The sequence below is a fragment of the Aegilops tauschii genome, chromosome 2 (assembly GCF_002575655.3).
Source record: "Aegilops tauschii subsp. strangulata cultivar AL8/78 chromosome 2, Aet v6.0, whole genome shotgun sequence".
NCBI classification, from domain to species: Eukaryota; Viridiplantae; Streptophyta; class Magnoliopsida; order Poales; family Poaceae; genus Aegilops; species Aegilops tauschii.
In genome coordinates this window covers 21,976,224-21,982,135 of record NC_053036.3, presented here as the reverse complement: position 1 = coordinate 21,982,135, position 5,912 = coordinate 21,976,224, and positions in this window count along the sequence as shown.

Here is a 5,912-nt window from a genome sequence, read left to right as displayed (position 1 = left end):
GCGTACGCTTACGCGAGACTGGTTTCACTGTTGCGAGCACTCGTTGCTTAAAGGTGACCGGCGGGTGTCTGTCTCTCTCACTTTAGTTGAACCGAGTGTGGCTACGCCCGGTCCTTGCGAAGGTTAAAACAGCACCAACTTGACAAACTATCGTTGTGGTTTTGATGCGTAGGTAAGAACGGTTCTTGCTAAGCCCGTAGCAGCCACGTAAAATATCCAACAACAAAGTAGAGGACGTCTAACTTGTTTTTGGAGGGCATGTTGTGATGTGATATGGTCAAGACATGATGTGATATAATGTGTTGTATGAGATGATCATGTTTTGTAACCGAGTTATCGGCAACTGGCAGGAGCCATATGGTTGTCGCTTTATTGTATGAGATGCAATCGCCATGTAATAGTTTTACTTTATCACTAAGCGGTAGCGATAGTCGTAAAAGCAATAAGTTGGCGAGATGACAACGATGCTACGATGGAGATCAAGGTGTCGCGCCGGTGACGATGGTGATCATGACGGTGCTTCGGAGATGGAGATCACAAGCACGGTGCTTCGGAGATGGAGATCACAAGCACACGATGATGATGGCCATATCATATCACTTATATTGATTGCATGTGATGTTAATCCTTTATGCATCTTATCTTGCTTTGTTTGACGGTAGCATTATAAGATGATCCTTCACTAAATTATCAAAGTATAAGTGTTCTCCCTGAGTATGCAGCGTTGCGAAAGTTCTTCGTGCTGAGACACCACGTGATGATCGGGTGTGATAGGCTCTACGTTCGAATACAACGGGTGCAAAACAGTTGCACACACGGAATACTCAGGTTAAACTTGACGAGCCTAGCATATAACAGATATGGCCTCAGAACACGGAGACCGAAAGGTCGAGCGTGAATCATATAGTAGATATGATCAACATAGTGATGTTCACCATTGAAACTACTCCATCTCACGTGATGATCGGACATGGTTTAGTTGATATGGATCACGTGATCACTTAGAGGATTAGAGGGATGTCTATCTAAGTGGGAGTTCTTAAGTAATATGATTAATTGAACTTGAATTTATCATGAACTTAGTACCTGATAGTATTTTGCTTGTCTATGTTAATTGCAGATAGATGGCCCGTGCTGTTGTTCCGTTGAATTTTAATGCGTTTCTTGAGAAAGCAAGGTTGAAAGATGATGGTAGCAATTACACGGACTGGGTCCGTAACTTGAGGATTATCCTCATTGCTGCACAGAAGAATTACGTCCTGGAAGCACCGCTGGGTGCCAGGCCTGCTGCAGGAGCAACACCAGATGTTATGAATGTCTGGCAGAGCAAAGCTGATGACTACTCGATAGTTCAGTGTGCCATGCTTTACGGCTTAGAACCGGGTCTTCAACGATGTTTTGAACGTCATGGAGCATATGAGATGTTCCAGGAGTTGAAGTTAATATTTCAAGCAAATGCCCGAATTGAGAGATATGAAGTCTCCAATAAGTTCTTTAGCTGCAAGATGGAAGAGAATAGTTCTGTCAGTGAGCATATACTCAAAATGTCTGGGTATAACAATCACTTGATTCAACTGGGAGTTAATCTTCCGGATGATATCGTTATTGACAGAATTCTTCAATCACTGCCACCAGGCTACAAGAGCTTCGTGATGAACTATAATATGCAAGGGATGAGTAAGACAATTCCCGAGCTCTTCGCAATGCTAAAGGCTGCGGAGGTAGAAATCAAAAAGGAGCATCAAGTGTTGATGGTCAATAAGACCACCAGTTTCAAGAAAAAGGGTAAAGGGAAGAAGAAAGGGAACTTCAAGAAGAACAGCAAACAAGTTGCTGCTCAGGAGAAGAAACCCAAGTCTGGACCTAAGCGTGAAACTGAGTGCTTCTACTGCAAGCAAACTGGTCACTGGAAGCGGAACTGCCCAAAGTATTTGGCGGATAAGAAGGATGGCAAGGTGAACAAAGGTATATGTGATATACATGTTATTGATGTGTACCTTACTAATGCTCGTAGTAGCACCTGGGTATTTGATACTGGTTCTGTTGCTAATATTTGCAACTCGAAACAGGGGCTATGGATTAAGCGAAGATTGGCTAAGGACGAGGTGACGATGCGCGTGGGAAATGGTTCCAAAGTCGATGTGATCGCAGTCGGCACGCTACCTCTACATCTACCTTCGAGATTAGTTTTAGACCTAAATAATTGTTATTTGGTGCCAGCGTTGAGCATGAACATTATATCTGGATCTTGTTTGATGCGAGACGGTTATTCATTTAAATCAGAGAATAATGGTTGTTCTATTTATATGAGTAATATCTTTTATGGTCATGCACCCTTGAAGAGTGGTCTATTTTTATTGAATCTCGATAGTAGTGATACACATATTCATAATATTGAAACCAAAAGATGCAGAGTTGATAATGATAGTGCAACTTATTTGTGGCACTGCCGTTTAGGTCATATCGGTGTAAAGCGCATGAAGAAACTCCATATGGAATCACTTGATTATGAATCACTTGGTACTTGCGAACCGTGCCTCATGGGCAAGATGACTAAAACACCGTTCTCCGGAACTATGGAGAGAGCAACAGATTTGTTGGAAATCATACATACAGATGTATGTGGTCCGATGAATGTTGAGGCTCGTGGCGGATATCGTTATTTTCTCACCTTCACAGATGATTTAAGCAGATATGGGTATATCTACTTAATGAAACATAAGTCTGAAACATTTGAAAAGTTCAAAGAATTTCAGAGTGAAGTTGAAAATCATCGTAACAAGAAAATAAAGTTTCTACGATCAGATCGTGGAGGAGAATATTTGAGTTACGAGTTTGGTCTACATTTGAAACAATGAGGAATAGTTTCGCAACTCACGCCACTCGGAACACCACAGCGTAATGGTGTGTCCGAACGTCGTAATCGCACTTTACTAGATATGGTGCGATCTATGATGTCTCTTACTGATTTACCGCTATCGTTTTGGGGTTATGCTTTAGAGACGGCTGCATTCACGTTAAATAGGGCACCATCAAAATCCGTTGAGACGACACCTTATGAACTGTGGTTTGGCAAGAAACCAAAGTTGTTGTTTCTTAAAGTTTGGGGCTGCGATGCTTATGTGAAGAAACTTCAACCTGATAAGCTCGAACCCAAATCGGAGAAATGTGTCTTCATAGGATACCCAAAGGAGACTGTTGGGTATACCTTCTATCACAGATCCGAAGGCAAAACTTTTGTTGCTAAATTCAGAAATTTTCTAGAGAAGGAGTTTCTCTCGAAAGAATTGAGTGGGAGGAAAGTAGAACTTGATGAGGTAACTATACCTGCTCCCTTATTGGAAAGTAGTTCATCACAGAAACCAGTTTCTGAGACACCTACACCAATTAGTGAGGAAGTTAATGATGATGATCATGAAACTTCAGATCAAGTTATTACTGAACCTCGTAGATCAACCAGAGTAAGATCCGCACCAGAGTGGTACGGTAATCCTGTTCTGGAAGTTATGTTACTAGACCATGACGAACCTACGAACTATGAAGAAGCGATGGTGAGCCCAGATTCCGTAAAATGGCTTGAGGCCATGAAATCTGAGATGGGATCAATGTATGAGAACAAAGTATGGACTTTGGTTGACTTGCCCAATGATCGGCAAGCCATTGAAAATAAATGGATCTTCAAGAAGAAGACTGACGCTGATGGTAATGTTACTGTCTATAAAGCTCGACTTGTTGCGAAAGGTTTTCGACAAGTTCAAGGGATTGACTACGATGAGACCTTCCCACCCGTAGCGATGCTTAAGTCTGTCTGAATCATGTTAGCAATTGCCGCATTTTATGATTATGAAATTTGGCAAATGGATGTCAAAACTGCATTCCTGAATGGATTTCTGGAAGAAGAGTTGTATATGATGCAACCAGAAGGTTTTTTCGATCCAAAGGGAGCTAACAAAGTGTGCAAGCTCCAGCGATCCATTTATGGACTGGTGCAAGCCTCTCAGAGTTGGAATAAACGCTTTGATAGTGTGATCAAAGCATTTGATTTTATACAGACTTTTGGAGAAGCATGTATTTACAAGAAAGTGAGTGGGAGCTCTGTAGCATTTCTGATATTATATGTGGATGACATATTACTGATTGGAAATGATATAGAATTTCTGGATAGCATAAAGGGATACTTGAATAAGAGTTTTTCAATGAAAGACCTCGGTGAAGCTGCGTATATATTGGGCATCAAGATCTATAGAGATAGATCAAGACGCTTAATTGGACTTTCACAAAACACATACCTTGACAAAGTTTTGAAGAAGTTCAAAATGGATCAAGCAAAGAAAGGATTCTTTCCTGTGTTGCAAGGTGTGAAGTTGAGTAAGACTCAATGCCCGACCACTGCAGAAGATAGAGAGAAGATGAAAGATGTCCCCTATGCTTCAGCCATAGGCTCTATCATGTATGCAATGCTGTGTACCAGACCTGATGTATGCCTTGCTATAAGTCTAGCAGGAAGGTACCAAAGTAATCCAGGAGTGGATCACTGGACAGCGGTCAAGAACATCCTGAAATACGTGAAAAGGACTAAGGATATGTTTCTCGTATATGGAGGTGACAAAGAGCTCATCGTAAATGGTTACGTTGATGCAAGCTTTGACACTGATCCGGACGATTCTAAATCGCAAACCGGATACGTATTTACATTGAATGGTGGAGCTGCCAGTTGGTGCAGTTCTAAACAAAGCGTCGTGGCGGGATCTACATGTGAAGCGGAGTACATAGCTGCTTCAGAAGCAGCAAATGAAGGAGTCTGGATGAAGGAGTTCATATCCGATCTAGGTGTCATACCTAGTGCATCGGGTCCTATGAAAATCATTTGTGACAATACTGGTGCAATTGCCTTGGCAAAGGAATCCAGATTTCACAAGAGAACCAAGCACATCAAAAGACGCTTCAATTCCATCCGGGATTTAGTCCAGGTGGGAGACATAGAAATTTGCAAGATACATACGGATCTGAATGTTGCAGACCCGTTGACTAAGCCTCTTCCACGAGCAAAACATGATCAACACCAAGGCTCCAGGGTGTAAGAATCATTACTGTGTAATCTAGATTATTGACTCTAGTGCAAGTGGGAGACTGAAGGAAATATGCCCTAGAGGCAATAATAAAGTATTATTTATTTCCTTGTATCATGATAAATGTTTATTATTCATGCTAGAATTGTATTAACCGGAAACATAATACATGTGTGAATATATAGACAAACAGAGTGTCACTAGTATGCCTCTACTTGACTAGCTCGTTAATCAAAGATGGTTATGTTTCCTAGCCATAGACATAAGTTGTCATTTGATTAACGAGATCACCTCATTAGGAGAATGACGTGATTGACTTGACCCATTCCGTTAGCTTAGCACTCGATCGTTTAGTATGTTGCTATTGCTTTCTTCATGACTTATACATGTTCCTATGACTATGAGATTATGCAACTCCCGTTTACCGGAGGAACACTTTGTGTGCTACCAAACGTCACAACGTAAATGGGTGATTATAAAGGTGCTCTACAGGTGTCTCCAAAGGTACTTGTTGGGTTGGCGTATTTCGAGATTAGGATTTGTCACTCCAATTGTCGGAGAGGTATCTCTGGGCCCACTCGGTAATGCACATCACTATAAGCCTTGCCAGCATTGTGACTAATGAGTTAGTTGCAGGATGATGTGTTCGGAACGAGTAAAGAGACTTGCCGGTAACGAGATTGAACTAGGTATCGAGATACCAACGATCAAATCTCGGGCAAGTAACATACCGGTGACAAAGGGAACAACGTATGTTGTTATGCGGTCTGACCGATAAAGATCTTCGTAGAATATGTGGGAGCCAATATGGGCATCCAGGTCCCGCTATTGGTTATTGACCGG